This window comes from Motacilla alba, chromosome 8 (assembly GCF_015832195.1).
Source record: "Motacilla alba alba isolate MOTALB_02 chromosome 8, Motacilla_alba_V1.0_pri, whole genome shotgun sequence".
Lineage (NCBI taxonomy): Eukaryota > Metazoa > Chordata > Aves > Passeriformes > Motacillidae > Motacilla > Motacilla alba.
In genome coordinates, this window is record NC_052023.1 from 18,297,308 (window position 1) to 18,323,171 (window position 25,864).

At 39.5% G+C, this 25,864-nt stretch overlaps 1 long non-coding RNA gene across 3 annotated transcripts in view; it reads right to left on the minus strand.

Annotated features, from left to right (window-relative positions):
• Positions 1–11,263: 11,263 nt before the first annotated feature.
• LOC119703987 overlaps positions 11,264–25,864 on the minus strand; it is a 37,512-nt gene continuing 22,911 nt past the window's right edge. The window contains exons 3-5 of one of the 3 annotated variants that reach the window (XR_005257813.1): positions 16,463–16,559; positions 14,270–14,434; positions 11,264–11,663 (exon numbers count right to left, since the gene is read on the minus strand). This is a non-coding gene — a long non-coding RNA (uncharacterized LOC119703987). Of the gene's footprint in view, positions 11,664–14,269; positions 14,435–16,462; positions 16,560–21,660; positions 24,780–25,864 lie in introns of those variants that run through there. The other 2 variants (XR_005257814.1, XR_005257812.1) reach the window with 2 other exon arrangements.

The following is a 25,864-nucleotide window of genomic DNA, read 5'->3' on the forward strand; positions in this document are numbered from 1 at the left end:
TAAGCAAAACAAAAGAAAAAAATTTAAAAGCACAAGCAATTTTAAAGTGCAAAATTCTGAAATCTCACTCATCCTATTGATAGTGCTTTTCTTTCAATTCACCAATCCCAGGTAGTCAGGCATAATGAGGGGCTAGCACAGGGGAACTGTATTAATCAAACAATGTTCAAAAAAAAAAAAAGTTTAATTAACTGCATATTTTGTAAAAGCCACATTTCATTACTGTTTGTTAGGAAGATGGAAGCATGCACTGGAAACACTAATTCTAATTATTACTTGAAGTGGGAGTTTTTGGCAGAAGGTCAAGGAATAATAGAAGAATGTGTGAATCTGTGCTACAGCATAGCAGTAAGACTAATCATTTGAATACAGCCAGTTGCTTTTTCTTGGACTGTCTGTGTGCTGTTCAATGTTCTGGATGAATCTAACACAATCAGCCTGTTCTCTGGTGTATATCCACTTCCTGCTGACTCAGGGCAGCTTGCCTCTTCTGCCATTTATTAAAATGAAACATTCCTATTAAAACACAATTTTTCAGAGAGATGACCAAAGAGATATTAGTAATGACATTATTAAAACTATTTTGTTTAAAATGAACTGTCACACTTGTGTGTTGCAAAGCAACACAAACAAATCTATTTCATTTAGCGAGAGATTGCTTTGAAAAGCTGGATTTCTTTCTTTCTATTAGAAGGTATTGCAGAGGGGATGTGATATGTGCTCCAGGAAACCTCCAGCTTTTATAGCTATTAGAAAGGAGGAATATTGTTTCTAGTACTCTCCACAGCAAATAATGTATAATTCATGGATTTGATTAACATGCAAATATGATCCATGGTCTCCAATGTTTATATCTCCTAATAATCTATTAATGGGGTTTTAAAAGTAAAGGGTAATAGAAACGTTTTGTATGAGCAACATTTACTCGTGGCTGTCTGTGTTTTTCTCTAATTGTACAGTATAAGCATGTATAGAATTAAAACAGAAACAATGGAAATTAATTAACCTATGATTCTCAAATAAATATTTATTGAATATAAGGTCACATGGCAAATAATTTGAGATTTGCTAGTGAAAGACCCTATTATCATCAGATGACAACATGCCTTAGAGAAATTGTGCTAGGGAATGGAAAGGTACCTGTTCTATAACTATTGCTTGAAATGACCCCTAGATTTGGAAATAGGATTTGTATGGAGATTTCAGTTCCCCCATCAAACATGGAGGGGACAAGAAACAAAGAAATTTGACATACATCTCAAAGACTTGGACATTTTCAGTTCTCTTTGTAACAGCAGTGGATAGATGAGAGTTCATGCGGGTACAACCTTGTTTAATGTTTTAGGATCAGCTGCTCTCCACTTCCACACTTTATCTGAAACGTTAGAATTGTCAGTCTGAAAAAATGCCAAAACCCACTTCTTGCTTTGTCAGAGCAAACATACAGCAATGGCAGGCAGGTAATTCCAGATTTTGGGGTTTTCTTCTACTCTGAGCACTTGCTGCTTGAAGGCTTGCATGTTTTGCCTCCAACTTTCTGCAGTACTGTTGCACAACCCCTCACCTTCCCCAGCTGGTACCGCAGCCCATTGCTGAGCCCCTCACCTTTCCCTCTCCCTCTCCACAGGAGGATCTGCCAAGGTAGTGATTCCCTTCAGTATCAGAAACCACAGAAACAGTGCAAGACACGGCCACATCTGCTCTTTGTTAAAAAAGACATTTAAAGTAACAATGCTGTAGGCAACAATAAACCATTTTAATCAACTAATGGAAAGAAACATCCTGTCAAGGACAGTTTTGATGATTTTCATTTTATAACCCATAAGAACTGGACAGTATTTTAGACCAGGGTTGAGGACTTTTTCTCTGAGTCTGAAGAGTTTGTCTGAGGATAAGGAGAAAAAAAATATGTCAATCTCCACAGCATCTCTCTATATATCTAATAAAAAATATTCCTCATATCACATAAATATGAGAGGAATGATGGACTTCTGAACATTTATTAGCAAATAAATATAGCGCAAATGCACATATGATGTCAAAACCCTTTATTGTATGAGCTGTTCCCTTCCTAGAATGCTGATTTCTCAGAGAAATCAGAGCAAATTATGTAAGGCTGGGAAACACAGACAGGACTTTGAATCAGCACCTTAGCTCATCCCTTTGTGGGTGACTCTGTGGCATGCAGATCCTGACCATAAGCTTGTGCCAGTGCTTTAATCCTCATGTGTGATGATCTTTTTCAGGCTAACTGTGACTAAAAAATCAGTCTCTTATCCCCACTCTTGTATGTTATACCTCTTTATATCTTCCTCTCCTTTGAGGCATGGAAGAACACTCATAACCCTTCCAGAAATGAGAATTGCCTGAAAGCTACTGCTGTGTGAATTTGGGAAGCTGGGTGGTGGGTCCACTTCAAGAGAGGCAGTTCAGAAAACAGTTTATATGCTATTCATATTGACCCATATGTGTAGAAAAAAAAACTGATTTCTTTAGTAGAGGTTACCTGTCAGTATAAACAATCACAATCGCATTCACAATGAAAATGCACCAATTTTGCACAACAAAAAAGCCTGTTGGTACTTAGACTCCACAGTTCGCTACAGATTTCCTTAATTAAATGAATGTAACAAGTTGATTAGACTTGAGAAGCTCTGAGAAAAGTCAGATCCATTTATACTGAAAAGTAGGACTCAGAAATAAATTATTCACAGTTGATTAGACTAAGACAAGCATTTCTCAGACATTTCTCAATACTTCAGAAAAAGCAACATATTGAACTCTATTTTACTGTGAGGCTCAAAATGGCAATTAACAGTCCTAAGCTGCATATAAAACCCAGTATGAACCACGTTTACAAGAACATTGTGTGTGAATCAAATTACTTTATCTTTGGTTTGAAGAACTTGGAAATAATTGCCAATAAGTATTCATGTATAGGACCAGTTTTTTGAAACAAGTTATTTTAATTACTACTAGTGTCAGGAGTACATGTAGGCAATTTTATTAGATTTAATGTGTTTAGTGAAGCTCCCTGAACTGTAGCTGGTTTATTTCTGTAGAGGATGAAATATTTAATATTACTTTATTATTGTTACTTTCTAATATTGTATTTATTTCTAAATGAAATCCCAGCATTTGAAGTTTTCTTTGTGTTCACAGAGAATACCAGGATGAAACACAGCAATGTATTTATCCTCCTGAACATCTGAACATCATGTAGACATGGCTTTCTATAGACTCCCCTTGTAAAATACATTCCTTTCAAGCTGCATGTATTTAGAGCCTTTTCCATTTGTACCCACACCTGGACCCCTACACAATGATGAGCAGAAGCTCTTCCATGAAAGAATGTGAATCTGAAAAAAAAAAACAGAGAGGAAAGGTTCCTGAAATGTAAACATCACGGTCCTGAAAAATGATATAAATCCTCGATGATTTTCATTTAGCAGCACTTTCACTTCTAGCAACATTTTTCTCAAACATGGAGTTCTTTGAACTTTCCACATCCAAATTACTAATAAAATTAACAAACAAATTATATCAGCAACTCTGTCTGTAAATAATGCTAAGAAGGCAATTCCTAGATATCCATACAGGTGAATGATCAAATCTCAGCATATGTCTAACAGCCTTTCAAGTGATATGACTTGTGGATTTGCTTGCTCTTCTGTTTTCCTTACCCACTGAGGCCATAGACCCAGGCCATTTCCAACACTGCAGGGACAGTCCAGCTGCCCAGAGCAGCTTGTACAGCTCAGGACACTCCACTGCATCTGCCACAGCTGAGGGATGGGCAAGGGCACAGCCTGCCTGGCACAGGAACAGGCACTGAGCAGCCACGGGCACAGGAACAGGCACTGAGGGGGCACAGGAACAGAAAGAGGCATTAAGGGGTCACGGGCACAGAAAGAGGCACTGGGGGGTCATGGCACAGGGACAGGCACTGAGGGGTCACAGGAACAGGCACTGAGGGGTCACAGGAACAGAAAGAGGCACTGAGGGGTCACAGGAACAGGCACTGAGAGGGCACAGGAACAGGCACTGAGGGGTCATGGGCATAGGAACAGGGACTGAGGGGTCACGGGCAGAGGAACAGGCCTGTGAGGGGTCTGTTGAGGGATCATGGCCACAATGCCACTGTCTCCTCCCTCCTCCAGGAGCAGACTCAGCCAGCTCTACACCATCAGGAAGGAGTAAGACAATAAAGGTAAAAGAATGTGGCACCACCATCCATATTCTTCATCACCCAATTCCAAAGGTAATATCCAAAGGTATTATCTTGAACATGTCAGTCCCATGCGAAGGTTTACAGACGTCTGCAAACATTCATACTTCAAGGAACACAACAGTTATGCACTTTGCTGGTGTGATATAAATTAGCAGTTTCCCACTCTTCATTGCCACAATAAATTGACACAGGAAGAACTGTTGGTATATACAACAACATCAAAGAGCCTGGAATAGAAATAGTGAATTGCAGTTATAAAAATAAATTCCTATAAAGAAGAGAGAAGTGAAAAGGAGACGAATGTTCTAATCTTACCTTCATCATAATCTTATTAGCATTTCTCAGTGAGTAGTTCAAGTATCAGTCTATACTCTTATGAATCTGTCTCATAAATATGTCAAGTGCAAAGTATAGTTATTTTAATAGTCTGTGTTGGTGGGCTATCATGGATTTAATTAAGAGACAACTAGTGTATGAAATATGACACAAAAGCACCAAACTAAATGGAGAAATGTTTTACTGCAGATTTAAATCAGGGACACAGAAGTAATGATGATCTGGCCTTACAAACCTACCTACATTTAATTAATGCAGACCAGCACAGACCTGTTCATACAAGGAAAAAAAAAATAGGCATTAAAAATAATGATTTAAGCTATAATATGTTATTTATAAAGACATTTGCATTATCTCCAACAGCATTATGTTATTCATAAATGTGTGTTAGTTTGTGGATCTTAAATTAATTTTCAAAAGCCAGAAAGGCACCTCCAATAAGAATTAGTAAAATACTACTTTCAGCTATCCGTTTTTCCAAAATGAAGCCGTTATTGAGCTTCCTGCCTTCCTTTGAAGGGTCTCAGAACACTCAAATAATTCTGTTACAAAATTGCCAATAGTCTCCTAAGGTTGCAATGAAAACTGTTATTTTCCACCCAAATCTGCTCTTTCTCCATCTTTCTCCATCTTTCCCCATCCTTCCCCATCTATTAAAAAAATGAGGGCATGCTTAGCACTGTGAGTATGCAGGATTAGATATTTGAGCACTGCACAATCCTTCCTGCTATCATTTTGGTGCACTGCTTTGATTTGATAGGAGATTTGGCAAGATAGACTAGTTTTAAGAAGCAGTGCAAGCGCATATATTTTCACGTTTAAATTCCTTAAATTCCTACTTACGAGTTTAACACTATTTTAGAAAGAAAGAATCCAATAATTCCCTGAAACCATTCCAGTATCTTGAACTGATCTTGCAAAATCATTGACTGCCAACAACATCAGCTGCACTGAAGTCGAAAGCAAGGTTTACTATTGATTTGTAAGGGCACAGAAGCAGACTCTGACAATAAACAGTTAAGAATACGCCTGTCTGGCTGTAAGAATTGATACCTGGGTCAACTGCAGGAACCATATTTATACATGATTTTCATGTCTAAGGCTTTGCTTTTTATTAACCTGATCCAACAGGTACTAGCTATTTCATGTTAACTTTTATAAATTCAAGTAGCTTCCAGTCATTTAGAATAGAATAACCTTTAATTGGTTGGTTGATCTATCAGGCAGTTAAAGTATTCAGAGATTTTTATTAACCTTTTATTACTAGAGAAGAAAAAAGACAGTGGCTAGAAAGCATCATTAAGTAAACTTAGTCCTTATTTTTAGAAAACTTAGAGCTGTGGACTCTAGGTGCTCTCCAAACACCATAATTTGGACTGCCAGAAATGTAATAAGAACTGTAAAATGACACAAAAATGAAAGTACTTGGAAGAAATAAATTCGTAACTAATTTTATTTTTTGGTGAAGAAAACATCAAAGGTTTGCAACTCAGCCCAGAAGGCAAAAATGGATAAAAGGATAGAGCCTATAGTTTCAAAATATTTTTCTCTTTAATGAACAGTTGAAAATATCCATAAATCTCTTCCAGTATCACTGTATTTAAAAAGCAGTCAAGTCTTTTGTGCCCGACATGTTTACAGTAAATCTATTATCATCTGTCATGTTTGCATAAATTGTCCAAAAGTTCATCCTGTCTTGGCTGTCTTTCAGTATTCATTAGTACTGAAGTAATTTTTGGAGTAAATGAAGGGAAAAATGCCCAGAAATTGAGATATGCATAGAAAGAACGAGACTTCATATAACTAACAGGAACAAACAGAGCTTTTTTCAGCTAAATTCACAGAAATTTGGTTTTTTTTATTGAACTAACCAGTACATAAGTGCATAATAAATAACCACAGACAATCAGGATGAAATTATAAATAATATATGATAAGGTAGTAATATAGTCCCAAATAGGTATTTCTATGGGCACCTAACCCATCAAATGGCTCTTGTCACAGGTCTGCTGTGAGCCGTCACCTGAATTTAGCATACCTTTGCACCTTCTCTGATAGTAAGAATTACAGTGCAAAACCACAACTGAATCCCTATCTTCTACCTGCTTCCTCAATTAAGAAGACAAAAACAACAAAAATTGAGAAAATAACACTGACAAAGAGTTGCTATGGGGGTACAGGCTGAAACACAAGGCTCCTGTCTGAGGGGAGGCACGGCACAGCTGAGGGCCCCTGCCTTCTCATGGGACAGATGATTTGGGTGCCTCCAACCTCCAGAGTGTGTCCTGGCTTAGCCATCCACTCCATCCAGGATGTCCCCAGTGTGTCCTGGCTTAGCCATCCGCTACATCCAGGATGTCCTCAATGTGTCCTGGCTTAGCCATCCGCTCCATCCAGGATGTTCCCCAGCACCCATGCCCTGCCTGTTTCCTCTCCCAGCCTCCATGGGTGTTTGCAGGAGGCAGCACGAGCATGGCCTCCTTCCCATCAGGGAGGAAGGAACAAAACCAGAGCTTTCAGCTTCTCAACCAACACTACCAAATTCAAGCGCTTCCTCTCAGAAATAATTAGAGGCACTTTGGGTGGCATTGTAACTGGAGCATCTAAACACCTTTTATATTCCTTGTAGCACAAGGTGACTTGTGACTTGTGCACAAGGTGACAAGTGACTTGATAAAAAGGGTTGAAAATCAAGGACATAATCTTGCTGAGTTATTCAAGTAAGAAAGAGGTGAGTAGGTAAGAAATAGCTGTATTGCTTCACTGCAACCAAAGAAAAAAGGAAACACAGGGCTTTCTAGTCTAGACTCCCATGGAATCAAACCTGAAGATGTGCAGGAAGAAATTTACCCTGGTCTACTCTCCACACAATGTGTTCATTAGATTTTAAAATAATAGGGCACTATATCTCTTCGCCTCAGGGCACAGTTGCTTGTGATTTCCATTAAAAGTCTTGTTGACAGCAGGGTTTGTTCAATGAAGTGTGAACATAACAATGGTTTTACAGAGTTTTACAAAGTAACTTACATTCACAGAAAGCTCCCCACACCTCTGTATCAAAAACAATTTGTAGAATTAAATATTTAACAAACAAGTTTGAGATCTGCAGTGATTAAATTAGTGAGATAATTAGCAAGATATTTAAGGTTAATGTTTACAAGTAGGTTAATTATATCCTTTCCCAAATCTCTGTTTTCATTTCATTTGACACATGTTGCAGTAACAGTGAAAGTGAGGCCACACTTGCAGAGGTGGCAGTCAAGGCAGCATGTGTCACCAAAGGTGACTAAATGCACACTCTGAGGGAACTTTTTTCCGATACACAGTGTTAGAGCCTTATGTTCTTCATGTCCCAGCAATTCTCCACCTTTTAGGGTGAATTTGTTCAAATAACACCTCAGATCTGTATAAAGAAATGCTTTCTACTGGACTTCAGGGATTTTGTAGCTTCAAGGCTTCCTAAAGCTGTCTAATGTTAATTACAAAAGTGATGGCATTTAATGCTCTGTACTGAATTTAGTCTGCATGAACAGCTCCTCTGTACAAGACTGCAGACCCAGGGCAATGCAGAGAGCTGAAATTCCCTCTGATTGGATGTCAATGAGGTTACTTCATGTTTATTATAATGAAATGAAGAACAGAATCTGCGACAATGATCAGCAGGATGGTTGTAGAGAATCAAGAAGGGAATCATGTGCTTCAATAAAGTTTTAAAAAACTATTTAGCAGATATTTGTGCAGAGACAACAGGACATGCCATCTGGATTAACTTACATAAAGCTATTCTGAAAACATGTCAAGTCACCATGGCCATGGGCTCTGAGATTCCAGGGAACACAGCCATGTATGCAGTGAGCTCAGCTACAAGCTGATGCTGTTGAAGGGAAGGGTGCTGAAGCTTTCCAGTAGCAGAAGAAACATTTTTCAAGCATCTGACCACTGTTCCCTCTTCCTCCTGACAGAGTACTTGTGCTGTCTTCTCAGCACACCAGAGCCCAGGACCAAACTTCCCAAACTGATGGGACTAAAATCCCACATATGGGGATGAGCCTCAAAATTTCCGCCTCTAAAACAAGGTAAGTCGAGAACCAGATATTGTCAAACATTACAACATTTGATATTCAGATCTTATTTAGACAGCACATGTGACTTGTAACCACTACATCTGCCCCAGCACATTTTACAAGGTTTCCTCCTTGGTAAACATACAACTTGTAGTCTGCTGAAGGCCTCTCAGTCCAGCCACCCTCCTCCAGCCACTGGCAGCCTCAGAAAAAGTTCATTTTTCATTCATTGCCAGTTTTTGGTTCTTCCATCTGTAAAGACAGTTGCCATTCCCACAGGGTGAGGGCTGCTGGGGGACCTGTTCTCATGAGCCATGGGATGCTGTCCTGCCCAGTCCCCTGGAGTGTGCGCTCTAGGCTGTCACTGCACAGCAAGGGGGACTCTTGGAGAGGCTGGGCTAATTTTCATTTAACACAGTTCCACTGCTCCCATCCCCTGGAATCAGGCCCATTCCTCCCCAGGAAGAGGTTGCTTTCTGGCTGTTAATGACACCTGCTTTCCCTCACGTGGACTCATGGCCCAGCCTTCCCTTGGGAGAAGCACAGGCCAGGCTGCCAGGCCCAGCCTGCCCAGCTCCTCCATCCCTGCCCTCCGCTGAGGGGGTCATAAAGCTGTTACCGGGAAAGCAAAGCACACTCACCATGCCCCAGGGGAGGAGGGCAGCCAGGACTGTGGGGGACAACTGGATATTACTGGACGAATGGTTTGTGTAAAACTTTATCCAGCTACCATTTTACTGAGCAAAAGGATGGATCTGGAAGTCTTATCCTGTCTAGGGAGGATGTGTTTTTCTATACCTCTGCAGCTATAGGAACCAACCTTCTGAGCAAAAGGAATCACCTTTTAAACTAGAGTGAGCCACAGCAGTTTGTTCTTGGGTTCTGCATTCTAAGAAACTCACTGCACTATGTTGAAACTTTAATTGTTTTCTGAATTTTTTAAGCAGCAACATTTTACTCAGTGTGATTTTGTTTGTTTTGTTTTGGTTTATTTTTTTTTTGTTGGTTTTTTTGGGGTTTTTTTTGTTATATTCTAGTATGGTGCTGTTATTTGATATATTATTTGATCATTTTGCCATACCATTATAAAACATTAACATGCCCACGCCTGCTGGACACTGCTGATAAGGAGGCTCACAAGACAGGAGCTGGTGCAAATCAGTCTCTGTCCTTTTGAAAAATTAGTTGAAATAATTTTACATTTTTACTTTCCCAAAGAGACACTGCAGCTATTTCTTTCCCTTTCTTATTTATGGTTCAAATCACTGCAATGTAAATATATACCTCTCTATCCTACATCCCTACTGCCAGAGACAAGCCCTCACCTGCAGCATTTCAGGGGCAAGCACAGAGGTGGGGATGCTCTGGGCTGCATTGCATTTTCACAAGTGACTACTGTGAGCATACACACAAGTAGAGCAACTGATTTTTGAAAGGCAGTTAGATACCCAACCAGTAATTGTGTGCACAATTACTGTGATTACACATGTAATCATGGTCATTGTGCTTTTAAATGATGCATGTGCTATTCTAAAAATTCACTGCTGTATTACTAAAATTAATGGGAGCTTTGCCATCAATTTAAACTGATGGAGGATCAAACACTATGCATTGTGACAATATTCAAGATATATCAAAGAGCAAATGCAATTTTTGCAACACAAATGCTAAATCCTCAGTATACTTAAATAGTCAAAGAGGGATGGGGACATAGTTTTTTAGCATATGTAGGTATATATTCATTATGCATTCATTAATAAATTATCATTTTTAATAGAGTTCTGGATTTGATTCAAACTACACTGACATGAAGAGAAAACCACAGCTCTAGATCAAGGCTTCTCCCTCTAATGTTTCCAATTAGCTCAGGTTATAGAGATCTGCATGCATTTGTTCATGACAAAATCTTTGGCTTTTGACTGCCTTGTCTTTCAAGAGTTAAACAGGATTTTGCAGTGAAGATGCTGTGCAATACAGTAGGTATAGTGATATGTAGTATTTCACATCTAGTCTTTGTCCATGTTCTAACAATGTGCATTAAATGTGCTACTATTGTCTCTTTTTCCGATTAGTTTACAGCCCTGTAGTTCCAGCTGTTTTATTCTGAAACTCTAAAACCCTGTCACTAGGGAGTTCTGTGTAATTGCCCATAATATGCACCACATTATCCATTTCAGGAACTGTGCTGAAAGACAGCAGCAATAAGGGGTTTTCTAAAGGCAGTCTGGTTTACACTAATGGATCTAACAGGAAGGAAATGCAATTTGAAAGAAGCTGATGCATATGTTCTATTGTTGAATATAATGTTTGATTTAATTATTAACTGTCTGTGATGGAAAGTCAGATCCTGCTCAGTTCTGCTTACAGTTTGGTACTCTGCTACCAGTAAAAACAGACGAGATTCAGTCTTAGGATTTAAGAGTTCTTTGTAAAGTACTGACATTTAATTGTGCTTTTATAAAATATCAGCTGAGGAACTTCAATTGCACACTTCTTCCATGCAGACTGGCTTCCTTTTATCAAGCTAAATATACAATATAGAAGCCAACTCTCTTTCATTTTCCCTTGCATAAATCAGGAGATTCTCAAAGTTAACAATCTGCTGTAATTATTTAAATAAATATGATCCAAATTGAGTTCATATTCACTGCTGTTCATGACCTATTCATTTTTATTTTATTTTACTTTCATGTCATACACATAGCACTGCAGTCAATCTACCGTATCACCGAGGATCTTCACAATGGACCCAAGTGAATTTTTAGGAAGGAGTTAAAATGTGCTGGCATGACTACACCTATCCTTCTTTTATCAGGAACAGAGGATTTGGCAGCTCGTTTCAGTCCAATTCTATAATTGGTGTTTTGTGATGTCTAGTAAATTGTTGCATTGTGTTACAAAGGTCCCTAATTCCATGGGTGGGTGTTAACATGCTGTAAGGAATGAATTCATTATGGAGAACTCTTACCTGAAATTCCATTATCCTTTCCTCACCATGGTGACTCCTATCAAATTCATTCATATAACGTAATCTGGAAAGAAATAGGTACTGATGCTAAAGCTGTATTTTCAGAGAAGCTTAAAAATCACCGCTCTTCTGCATGATTCAGAAAAAACCAGTGGTTTAACACCACTAGTAAACAAAATAATTGAGCAACCTAATTGCAGTTTTGTATTTTATATCTGTCTGGTGAGATTATTATCTTTGAAACTATCTTAAACAGATGCCGAACTGCAGCTGAAATTAAACAATAGTAATGATATTTGGAGTGCATCCAGAATGCAGCTTTTGTTAAACATACCTTTCTACAAGTAGTGCACACAGCATTAGCTCTGTGGGACGCACCTTACTTTGCAATCTCCAAAGAGATTGGTTGCTTTTGTCGGGAGGGTAATAGAAAGAAATTAAGTTCCTAGGAAATACACCACCACGCCTCAGATCCCTAGCTGATTTTGGCAGCTTAAGAAAAAGTAGAGACCCTGTCCCTGGCATATTTGTGTTCTTGGTGTCAGTCAGTAAACTTCAGGCAAAGAGTATGAAAGAGCCATTAGAGCAAAATCCATCTCACTTTTATCTGGAGAGTTTTGCTTGTAATCTGTTTTCTGTTGTAAGGATCTGAAAAGATTTTCTGAAAATCTCAAACATTATGAATATTTTGTTCTAGAAAAATACCTAAGAGCTTAGATCAAAATATATCCAGACACCTTCAGCCCATGGCTCCCATCAGAGCAGACAGGATTTCTGCTGGATCTTTCCTGGGTCAAGAACATCATAAAACCATTCATAGGTTGTTGCGGGACTCCTGAAAAGGACTTCTTCTGAAAAACCTTGCCAGAAACCAACAAATGCTAAGGTGTGCAGCATCTTTTAAAAAGTTAACAACAAACCACAAAACAGGTATGAGCTGAGGTCAGCTCTCATTTTGCCTGAAGTTTTCCCTTAGTTTCACTGTTACTCCTACTCCCAATTAAAAGTTTATTGAAGCACTTTGCATACTCTAGTGTATTGAAGAAGCAATTGTTGGAGTGAAAAGGAAAACTGTCAGTTCTGAAAATAGCTTGGACTACTCATGTGTCATTCTCAGTGTATGCTGAAATATCCAGAAAAACGTGGCTCACACTGCGGATTGCATCAGATACCGACACATGTATAAGCAACTCTCTCCCCACTTTCTCCTCCTGAGGCTCATTTTTACAAAACACATGGCTAGAACTAAGCTGCGCTTTCTGCCATTGGAGTAAACTACAATGGAGCAGAGCACAAAGGAAATTCATTCCCCATGCGTGTGTAGGATCTGCCTGTAGAGCACAGTGTGAGAATTAACGGCAGACACGTGTAACCAGCACACTGCAGGGGAGGGGGGAGACAGCCTGCTTCATTCTCTTCAATCTCATGACCAGACCTCAGGTGAAACTCTGTATGTGCCGAGTGTCAGATCATTTGCAGATGACAAACACAAGGCTCTTGCACAGGTCCTGGGAGCTCATCTTCCTATCTTAGCCATGCCAGAACCCATCTGGCCTGAGCATCCCCAGTGCTACCCCAAAGCACCTGTGTGACCAATCCACCCACTCATTCCCTGCTTCCCTTCTCAACATGCAGCACACCCTGCACTGTTTGTGCTTTGTCTCCATCCCAAAGTACCTCTCTGTGTTTGCTGGCTTAGGCATGTCCAAGAGGGGGATTGAAAAGGGTCTCAGGGGCTACACAGAACAGCAATGGAACAAGGGTGGAAATCATATTCACAGGGAGACAGAACTGAACTCACGCAGGTGTTCCTCCATGTCTGCTGTGACTCCTTTAGGCAGCAAAACAGGTGAGTTCACTGCATGCTAATCAGGAAAAAACCATCTGAAATATGCATCTGCACAAGAGCATCTGTGCAGAGTTTCTCCAAACCAGTTCTCAAGTGCATTTTTTCCCTGTATGGGCCTCTTTTGTACTTTGTTGTGCCAAGAGGCTTATTTTGTATAGGTGGAGAGACCCCTACCCACCAGTCATCAGGGAGTGCTATTAATATGCAACATCTTGAATGCATGAGCTGAATGACAAGTTGGCAGTGTTTGAGAATGTGTGGTCCAAGTTTATGTCTCTCCCTGAAGAGGCGAAAAGCCCCTTCCCAAACTCTCTGCCAAACTGTGCAAGAGATGAAAGAAAGGAGAATGGGCAACCTATTTTTTTTTGCTTCTCTCTTCCTAATACCTTGACACTATCGTTTCCTTCCTGTGGCCACAGTTACTGTCAATGGCCAATTTCAAATAGTTTGCTACTACTTTCAACATTGAAACAGAACAGGACAGCATAGTTGTTAATTTTTTTTTTCTTAAATGCTTCTGGAAGAAATTGGAAACATTTATTAGTCTTTTTATACAAAAATTATCTTTTGGATTCATATGTCATTATCCTGTCTGAAATGAAAGTGAGTTAAATTGAGGTCCTGAATTTTAGGCATTTTTGCACTTTGCTTTTGATCACACAGTGTCACAATGCAAGGCTCAACCCAGCGAGTTTTTAAGCCTGGAAAAACTTGCTGAGTGTTTTATGCGCCTGAGTAGTAAGAAAGGATACCAGCATGTCCCATTATGGATTAGCTACAGGATCTAGGAAGAATAAATGGGTGTTTCTTGTACTTCTCACCAAGAAGATGGGAAAGGATGGGGAGGGAGGAGGAGGAATCAGGCAGTCACCATTCCTGGTCTCTAAACCAGCCTGTGGCTGTTCCCAGACATTCCGTGGGGCTCAGGAGCTGGACTCTGCTTGTGCAATGTAGCTGCATCTACTGAGATGTTCACCTAGGTCCTCCTGCACAAGAAATGGGCTGGATGCTGTTATGACATAACATAACAGAACCATGCTGTGGTTTGTTTGCAGCACTGGCACCTTAAAGACATATCTTTGGACTTCACCAGCTGTTCAGCTTTGGGGTGATCAGAAAGAATTAGAGAAACAAAGGCCCACAGATTAAAAATTTGCTTCTGAGTCTTGTGATAGAAGAACCAGAAGTACCCAGACATGCCCACATGCATCCATGTAGTCTAGGAGCAATGTCTACCATGCTAGCAGAACTGAACAAGCCTACCCCAGAGATTTTTCCTTGGTAGTCACTCCCACTGAGTCCATGTGGTCAAGCAAGAAGCTGGTTTTACAATTCTCCATGGCAGTGTGGAGTTAGGACCTGCTTTTGCTGTACTCGATCCCAGCTGGCTGGGGCCTCCCAGGTTCCAGACCAGCATCTCCCCAGCAGAATCCTGGCTGGAGCCTGGCCTGATCAGCAAAGGGCTCCACCCCAGCTTCCACACAGAGCAGGAAGGGGAACAGCAAACTGGGCTTTTCAGACACCAGCTGTTTCCCTGGCATCACTGCCTCCCTCTCTGCATGTGCCTTTGTCATTCCCTGAATCTCTGCCCACTGCACAACTCTTGGAATCAGTTAAAATGACTTTTGGGATGTTTTCCTCTTGCCTTAAAGGACTCATGTGCTTTGTTTTTCCCTCAGTCACAGTAGAACATAGAAAATGGTCTACATGGAAAATATGAAAGATGGTTTCTATGTAAATGGAAGGTAATGTCAGCCAAATTAATTTGTTCATTCAACATCTATAAATAATTTTGTATTCTGCATTTACAAATTTATATTATTTCTTATAGGGAATCTATTTTCTGCATATTCAATTATTTTTTAACTGCTCCAACCATTTTTCACCATTCCATAAAGCAGGTTCATTTACAAATTATGCTTATCAATCACAAGGGAAATTACCTCTTTTTATTTCTTATTATGAGATTGAAATTCTGTCCTTTTTTGGGGAAGATTTTGTAGTATTTTACAAAAAATTCGATTCAGGGAGCAGGGGAAAGTAGGGAAGGTCAGACAAATGCTGCCAAAGGAGTAAAATTACTAGCTACAATAATCAGCTTAAGAAAAAAACAGCTACAGTTTGTAGAGTGACATGGAACAAGTACAAATACATACTTTTATAATGTTATGACCTTCCTTAAAACTCATTTATGCAAATTGGTTAAAATTTAGGTAAGTTATTAAGAACCCCATAAAATAGACAATCTATTAATGCAGAAGGAGCTAGCAACATTGATACTTTAAATCTAGGAAATATGGCTTTTTATCAGCTTGCCCTCAGAATGAGTGAAGAGATTTTCCAGGATAAGAGACACCTGAGTGATTTAAACTTTCAGGCTGACATAGCTCTGTTGTTGAGTGCATGTAACCTCCCCAAGATCACAGACAGGTGCTAGACACAGGTCTTCCACAGAAGAGGAAATCAAAGCTTTGATTCATACATTGAAGGGCTTCTCACTGAGAGAGAAGTGAAATAATTTTAAACAATATTCTGGATATTGAATAAACACCACAGCAGCATGGATAGCAGCAGCAGAAGCTGGAGGGTACCTGGGCTGTTCCCCAGCTCTGGCCCTGGCTTTGCATAGTGCTGTGCCTGGGATCGGGGCAATTCCAGCTGTGCCAGAGCAGATGTGGGAGCGTCCCCACAAGCAGATGGATTAGCCACCTCCTGTGTGGGCAGCACCAACCTCTGCCCACTAGAGTGGCCATGCCTGCAACATCAAGCATCCTTTCTCCAGGCACACTGTGGTGTTTTCCAGTCACAACCCCTCTGTGGATGGCCAATACCCTTACAAACATCCTGTTCCTTCTGTGAGACATGGTTGCTTTACACCAGCAGGCAGCATTGGAAAGAAATAATCCCAGAGTTAAAATGCACCATCTCAGCCTCCTGCTCTACTGCCCGCCAGAAAACACCACACAGATTCAGGCTAGGAGCTACTTTAATGACACCAGATAGACTCCACTCACCCTGCTGAGGGTGTCCTCTGATGCCACTACAGTGAGGAATAACTTCTCCCTACACTGTCAGCAGGACAAATGTGGATTTCTTCAAAATAACAGAGATCTGAAAATAAAAAAGATATTGATTTAGGCAGTGTTGTCAATCACAGGAAAGAACAGTCCAACAGGTATAGCATAAAGGGAGTTTGTAACAAAATGTGCTTTTGTTTCTGAAGACCAGCAGATATACATGGTTTTATTGTTGGTTGGATGGACTATAAACTTCCAAACATTTCCTCTGAGACAAAGTATTTTGCTGGAGACAGGCAAGACCAAGAGAATTTCCACTGGACCAAAAAACATCATTCAACTAACAACTTCATTAGCACCTTAGAAGGGCAGCAGCAGGAATATCTGAGCAACGTGCTATGCAGCTGAACTTGGCAAGCATCTGGTAATCTCACCTTGTGCAGATCCCTCAGCCACTGTTGGCATTCATGTATTGCCCAGGTTCCTGATACCTGGTTGTCTTGAGGTGCTACTTACACAAAAGCCTCCACCACTTGGATCTTGCTGTGTTCCCCCTCATTCCCAGCAGGAAGGTTCTGCCAGCCTCGGGCATGCTGCTCCATGCTGCCAGTAACCCCAGATCCTACGGCCAGCAGGCATTTGCTATTAAAATGCACAGGGAGGCAGCCCAAGGTCTCACAGCACAGGCCTGCAAAGACAGACCCATGGCACGGGACACTACACAGTCTTTATATTAAACAGAGCTTCAAAGCTGCAAAAATATTAACAGACACCAAAAAATAGAAGCATAAAGGTCCTTTAATAGCCCTATGCTGCTCTTGCCATGAGCTCAAGCGCTTAGTGAGGAAGTGACCTTTACAAAATTATTGTTTATGATCTCTTCGTGTGTGCCAGTATAGGCACAAAGAGTATTCCAATTTATTTAAAAGGTTACATATCAAAACTGAATATGCAGTACAACTGTGTTATCACACTGTATAGCTTTTACACGGGAAATCCAATCCTTGAGTATGACTTCTAGGCATTGGAGCCAGATTCTCTCTCACTATTCAAACCAGAAATGAAGATGCAATATAACAAAATAATTTATTCATCCTACATTTCTTGGTTTTAAATTATCTAAAAATCACTCAGAAATTTCCCCAAATAATTCTTGGCTTTAAATTACTCACAAATTTTTTTCCAAAAAACAGTATGTTAGCTTGCAAACTATTTAAACATAGAATTCAAGGTACTCAATATCCTAACAAGCCAAGGCTGGTCATGCTGAAAAATTTGTTTGTCTCAGTTTCAGAGCCTGATTCAATTTCTTTGGAGTAGTATGGTATCTCTTATGGTACCTTATGCATCATAAATAATCTCCCCCTCGCCTGCTGCTTGTTAGAGGCACTGGCTGTGCCTGATGAGGGAGATTGACCCAGCACTGCCTGTTACCTGCCCTCCAGCTGGCTCCAGTAACAAGGTGGGAAACCACTCCCCTGCTCCGAGGGAATACTTGTGTGTGTATATTTCCTTGCTCCACCAGTAAGAGAGCGCCTCGAATCAGCCATAGGGAATACACTCTTCAGCTGCCAAGGTGAAAGATGAAACCAGGACACATTTAGTCCAGAAAAATAAGTGCTTACGCTCCTCTGCACAACAATGGATGAACTCACAAAATAAAAACTAAACAGAAATTTAAAAGTGCATTTCTAGACTGCTGTTTTGATGAGGACCTCTCCTCCCCTGCTAGATTAGTAGCACAGGGGCTGCTAAGGCCAGGTGCAAGCCTCACTCAGGCTGTTCCCCCTGAGCAGCCCCTTTCCCTTGTTTGAGCTGGGTGAGCTCACCTTCCTGGGCTGGCCTGTGGGGTCCTGTGGTTGCCTCTGCAGGCTGCCAGCAGCTTCTCCTCTGAAGCCTCCCCACACATCACAGCTCTGGCCAGAACTGATTCTACTGCATCCATGGAGGGGTCAAGCATCCTTCCTGCTTCTCCTTGTTTCTAGGAACACAAAAATACCTGTGCCAAGCAGGCCCACACCCCATCCTCTCACCTCACTTGCTGATGTTGGTTTCTTCTCCTGATATGGAAGACTTACCAAACTATAATTTCTCTTGTGTCCCTTAGTAAGAGTATTGTTTTCACCTTCAGTTCTTCCTGCAAGTCACCGGGCTCTAGATAATGTTTAAACTGGATACACCATGAGAATAGTTCTATACAAACATCTTCTTAGATCTAGGACTTCTTTTGTGAAGTCAGCTTCTAATTGAAACCACACATCCCATGTTGGAGCTCCAATGACAGTCATTGCATGCATACCACTTTTTCTAAGCTACCCCAAACTATCAGCCATTGCAATCTATCATGATTCTTGTCTTCAGTGATTAAAAATCCAAACAATCACTTCTTATTCTGCTTGGTTATTCTGCTTGGACATAGTCACTGAATTCGGCCATGATCACGGCCTGACAACACAAATGAGGAGAAATTGGCCTCAAAGATTCACCTCATACTGAAGTACAATGTTCAATATATTTTTTTAAAAATCCTCAAATGAAAATTGGAAATCTGTAGAGTTTCTTATTTTCTTGTATATTCTCATTTGTTTCTGCTTCTTGATGAATCCTGTAATTCACAAGGTAAAGGTTTTCCAAAGTGTTCCATCCACCTAAAGCCTTCCTGGAGGCCTTCAAATATGCAGTCCCACAGAACACATCACAAATATCAGGCAGCATGATGTAAAATCCAAATCTCACAATTAAATATATCACTCAAAAATTATTTTCTGCAAGTATATTAAATATCTAATTGAAAATTTGCTTTTTCAAATATTCATGAAAGGTAATTTCAAGTGCATGTATGCTCATAGAAAGCAAATTCACAAAGTCATAGGCATGATCAATTTGGAGTTAATTTTTGAATTTAAATGAATATTCATAGACATTTTCAACTATTCGCTTAACTTCCATACAGATTCATCAGCACTCATTTGCACCTAGTTTTTATTAGTGCAAATCAAGATTAAAAACACTGAAATTAAAAGTTGAGCATGTCTGAAAAATCCTTAAAAATCACAATTAAACAGCTTTTCTTATCTTCAGAATGAAATAAATCTAGCTTTCTTTTTCTAGCTTCCTTTTCTATCAAAATTTGAGAATGATTAGTTAACTTTTGAAGTTATTGTTCTGCTGTCAGCTAAAGCTATTTATATGCTTTGATACTAAACATTACATAATGGTGTCTCTTCCCCCCAATTCCTTAAAAATTACTCATCTGCAATACTTTCTTCCACATTTCCTAAGATTCATTTAAATGAAGTTTATAAAACTCTCATAAAATTTTCTATTTCAAGCTGATTTCAAATGCTATCAAGTTGAATATTAAAAATTCTTCCACTTACAAAAAAATTTGACAATATCAAGAATAAGGAGGATTATATTTTAGGCAGTAAACCTAAGCAATGGGAGGTCAATGAATTATTGAACAATTTTCCTAAAGAGCAGCAACAGTCATGCTTAGGTTACTTACATGCTTTGTGTTCTGATGTGACTGAAGAACTAGTGGGATATGACAATAAAGTTGCATTGTTTGAAAAGGTTTAGTCATAAAACTTTTTTTTTCACATCTTATGATTTATTCCTTAGTTTGACAAAAACACAGCAGTTCCTTATTTTATATTTCTTCAATTTTATCTGGAAGTGCTGGGATGACCCTGAAGCTGTTAAGAAAGATGGGACTATATTAAAGGTCATGTTTTCAAAGATATTCTAGGTGAGTTAGAAGTGTAAAGTCTGTTCTCCTATGGGATTCAAAATGTCCTAGTCACTTCTAGAAAGGGCATAAATCTGTGACTATTTGGCTCTTTCGACTGTCTCACTAACATGACTTGATCAGAGCAATGCACAATGACACACACTGAGTTGCATCACAAAAGCTAACAAATTACATTAGAGCTAATCGAGTTTGTGCTCTATGATATCAAACATAAGCCTTTTCGGAAAATCCAACAATGAACCTGATGCCCATCATTCTTGAAGACTAACCAAGCCTTTCTTCCTCCTTTCTCTTGGAAAGATCAAGAACAGATGTGGAACAACATATCTTAAGAATGTCATGGCACATTCTGGATGCCACAAATGCAATATTTGCAGTTATTATTTGCATTTCTATGGAGCTAATTACTTCACTACAAAATAATTTTCTGGGAAGTATTTGCAACAAATGACAAATCAAAAAAAAAAAAAAGAAAAAAAAAGAAAAAAAAAAGAAGAAAACAGGGTTCCTCTCCCCTTTTATTTTTGAACCATTTTTTTTAGATTATCCTAACATCTAAAATCAATATTTTTCCTTCTACTTATTTTCTTCACAATCCAGCTTCTGGGCATGTTTTATACAAGGCAAAGTGAAAGGCTTAGCTTTGAAGTCACAGAAAATTCACTGGCCAAGTGTATCAACAATTCATGGAAATACATGTGAAGGCATAGAGCAGAGAACTGGTACAGATCAGAGAAACTACCCAAGCTGCTGTATCAGTTCAGCTTCATTTATTAACAGGAACTGACAAGATACTCTGTATTGGAGTCTCAGATATATTACTTACAGAACAACAAGTCAAACTTTATGAGAAATTTCTGTTGCTGTCTTTTGAGGATGCAAAGGTCTTACTGCAGGAGGATCATTTAACTCCTCCGAGACAAGACATTCTCGTTCCATCCTCTTCACCTTTATTTTTTAGAGGATATTCACTCTTCTGCAATAATCAGTAATTATCTACAGTTCTGAAAATACAAAGGAAACATGATATTTCCTTAAATCCTTTCCTATTAGAATACTGAGACAGTCAATGCTAATTGATTAGCTAAGACATGTCTTAGTGAAGGAAACTGGTTTAACACAGGTTTTAATTTCAATTGCAGAATTCTGCAGTATTCTTCCCATTCAGCAGAAAGAATTTTCATCCTTGTCCTCTTTGCTTTCTTATTCGCCCCACAGTCATTTATTCAACTCTGTGGTTGTGAAGATTGCAGTAGCTGTTAGTCTACATGAAGAAACTGTTACAGGCACACCAAATAGATGATATGCAAATATACCATTGTGATTCATATGTTTCTTTAGGCTAATTTATATTTTAATGAATTTGGTCATTGGGAATTGAAGTACTTTAGCTTCAGAAATAGAGCTTGTTGAAAACCTTTCACTGAAATACATAAATTTCAAGCATGTTTTCAGCCAGCTCAAATCATTGTTGAGATCCTTTATTTAGTGAACCAACACTTCAATAAATAAGACAGAGATACAACTTTTGTATAATAATCCATAATTTGATATATGAGAGATAGGGATAGCAGAGAAAGCCATGCCCACTGGGACAAGCTATTTCTGAGGTACATCACAGTTATAAACCACAATCTGAAAATTCTAAAATCACTTTGCCATTGTTTTGTTGCAGGAGTAGCTTCTTTCAGGAGATAATTCAAAGTAATTTGAAAGATGGCATCAAGATTGAATAGACAAGTTCTAGTCATAATTGGGAAACACAGGAGTGGCTCACGTGTCAGACAGGCAAGAATAGGCTGATGGGAGCACTCATGAGGTGGAAGTGGTCAGTGTTGCAGCCTGGTGTCACTAGAGCTGATCTGAGAAAGATCATCCATACCTAAACTCCCACAGATCCGAAACAACTGTAAAACCAGCAGAGTTCTGATGTTAGCATGCAATATAGAATTTTGGTGGGAAAATCCAGAACTCTGGTTGGTGAAGAGAATTCAGGCACTAATGAAACTGCTTTGAGAAGGGGTGTAAGCTCTACCCGCACTGGGTGTCACAATGACTAGCCAGTGCCTTCTGAATTCATACTGAAGCTATAAGGCATGCCTTTTCCCTGAAAAAAAAGCACTGCATTTGAATTTTATCTAGGCTGGATACAGTCCAACATCTGAAAAATCTAGACTTCCATTGTCAACACTCAGCAACAGGAAATCTGAGATTTTAAAGAAGCCCCTTGCGCAATGGACATTTTGGAGCTCTGGCTCATTAGCTGTGGATTACTGAGCTCACTGCTGCTGGAAAGCCTGCTGCTCACTGCTGCTGCCATAGTCAAGCCAGAGTCCACGGTGGCCACTGTTGGCTCTTTAAATAGATTACTTCAGTTTGGATGGAAAGAACATGCAGATCTAAGATCACAATCAGGAGGATAGGGAAAGACAGAATGAGATTAAGAGATATCACTAGAAAACCTCACATGCTGAAAACAATGGCAGTAAAATCACAATGACAGAACAATCATTTATGTCATACCAGTTTGAGAGAACATCGATTTAAAAGGTGTAATCAGATCCATTTATTGCAAGGACTAAAGAAATATGAAAACTGTGAAAGTGAATACAAATACATCCTTTGCTGTATTTTAAACCAGTAGCATAGCTTTACCCAATTAGAATGAAATCCATCTTATAAGAAATATCTAATTAGATATGGTAAACTTATTTTATTTTAAAAGAAAGACATTGATGACTCCTAATTATACACATACATGTTCTCTAAGTAAATTACTCATTGTCTAAGGCATTACGCCCAACATGTCCTTATACAACAGTGGCATCTAGTGGCCAGCGGCCAGGCTCTGCTCCAGCTGGAAGAGGGAGACGGTCAAACGCAGGAGTAATGATAAACACCACCGGGGTTTTTGTTTGTTTAATAGATCGCATTATTTCAGATAACGAAATTCTTCATGGATTATTATGCTCACGGTAATTACGGGCCTTTTAGCATCCTAGCAGAAGGCACGAACCGATTGATACTTGCACACTGGGAGAGGAAAGGGAAAGCCCATCCACTGCCAGTCCAATGGAAACTAGGGCTGTGCCAGGTGCTTTCTGCCATGCTAGCAACATCGACACATGTAGTCTCTTTCTGTACCTCCAGATTTGTTCCCTGTAGTCCATTTGGTCCGGGTTTATCGTTGAAGTTGTGAGAATTTTTGCCGTCAGCGGGGCGTTGAGCCGGGAGCGGACGCGGCGGCCCCAGAGCCGCGCCGGCAGCAGCGGCAAGAGGAGCCCCGGGCGCCCCCGGCAGCGCCGCGCAGCCCAGAGCCACTCGCGCACTCCTCGCATCCAGCTGCTCTGCTCCACGCCCCACACCTCGGCTGTGGCCGGGAAAGTCTTTTGCAAGCCCCTTTGCTTCTTGATAGCCACCCAACGGCACACCGGTGAGAATACAGCAGCATATGCTGCCTCTGATTGCAGCATTAGAGATAGAACACCCAGTGGAATAAATAATTACATTTTACAGACCTGCATCCTGGAAGTATCTGTAATTAATGAGAAACAGAAAAAAATGATGTGATGACAACATGCCCTAAAAGCAATGCATCACCATGACCCTGACTAACGTGCCATCAACTGAGCACTGCAGTTACCAATAAATATCATTTTATGAAAAATAAGAACTTTATATTCTAGAACTAGCTGTATGTTCTGGATAACAACATCCTGAGTATACACTCTTGCTATAGATGACATACACAGGCTTCAGTGAAAGCCACATTTTAAAAAGTGTATGCCTTCAAGATCCATTACTGATCTTACTGGTCAGACATGCAAACCCAAATAGTATTTCTCAGCTCCTCATTGTAACAGGCTGCTTCTATTCCCAGAAAAGCCTTGGGGCTTGATACCAGAAGTCCTGAAAAATCAGACATCATTGAATTGTCAGATTGGCAAGCTGTGATCTTGGTTATCTGTGATAACCAAATAAAATTCAGATTCCACCTCAACTCACAGGAATGCAGTACTATTTCCGAGAGTCTATAAACTCAAACATATTCCTGGCAGATCTGAGCCCTTATTTCTCGACAAATAAATATCATAATTGAGATCATTAATTGAATTTGGAAGGTCTTTTTTTTGTGTGTTCTCAAAAAGAAAATCACAATACATTAAATACGGATTTTCAGCATCATCCACCTATTACAACTAGCATTGTCTTATATTTAATTTGTCTGATCAATGACATTATAAAAAGACAGAATATCTTGTAGAAATCAGCTGCTTTGTCCAGTTTTTTTTGGAGGTAAAAGACAAGTCAAGGATTTCATGCACCAAACCTCATCTCTAACTAGTCTGGGATTTTCCCAATTCCCTGCTGCTGGGTCCCACTTACCCGGCTTTTTCTCTCAATCCAGCCATCCTGCGAAGGGCTGCACTAAGTCAGCATTCTTCGACTGGATTGTTCCAGTGATCAATAGAAAAAGGACAATGATTTATTTATAAAGCAGCAATGCAGCACTGCAAGAATTAGTTCTCTTCTGGAAACGTTTCCCATTTTACACATTTCCTACATAAAAGAATGCACAATAAACTTCAGCATGAATTGCAGTGCAAACCACATTTTAACTGTACTCCTTCATTTGCTTCTTTTTAGGAAGCATTTTGTGGTTTTGTTGTTTGGCTGTTGTTGGGGTTTTTTTGGGGGGGTGGCGCAAGAGTGTGTATTTATTTATTGATTTATTTAAAGCTTGTTGTGTATTGATTTAGCAAGGAACAGGTAATAGCCATATCAATTTTCTCATAGTGAGATGTATTGGTAGAAAAACAATTTTATAACTAAACAGAAATGACTGATCTATTGGCTCGTATGAGCTATTGTATTATACATAGATTACAGAGCTGATTTATATAAATAACTTAAGCGAGGTCTGTATTTTAGATATGCTTCAACTAACATAGGCAGTATTGTTAAAAGCAAAAGGGCCACATCAGCAGTATAACATGCACTAGAAGCTAATACTGTGCACAGGAAATGGGATATATGTCTCTGAGTTCCGTATTATGTTGATTATTACATTGGGAGAAATAACATTGAGTATTATTATGGCAGCTTGAGAAATAACAATATATCTGAATCTGCAAAAAATACAGCTTGTAACAATCTGAGCACACACTCAGTGTTTCAGAGAAAGTAAATGTGATAGAAAGTACGTTTTACATCTTCAAGAAGAGATTCCCTCCCCCCCCACACACCTTTTGGGTTGTATGTTTCTTCATAATCATAATTTTGCAATCTAATGTCAGAACGAAGCACAAAAGAGAATTTTTTTCCAACAATTGGAATTGCCATGGCAACACCCCAGATCTCAGATAAAGTTTGGTCCTGTACTGATAGTCACATTAGCATTTGTTTTTGTCCTAAGTGCAATACTGCATGTGAAAAGTACCTCAGTCTCTCTAGTTATGTATAAGAAGATGTAATTTGATTATTTCAGAAATGTGAAATATAAAATTTTGACAGCTCCACAGAAAGCCTCACCTTAAAAATCATGCTTTTGAAATGACACAAATCATCAGAAGAAAATTAGATACGACTATCAATATTAAATGCAGTTGTTTGCATCTCTAGTCTCACTTATGTTGAATCTGAGT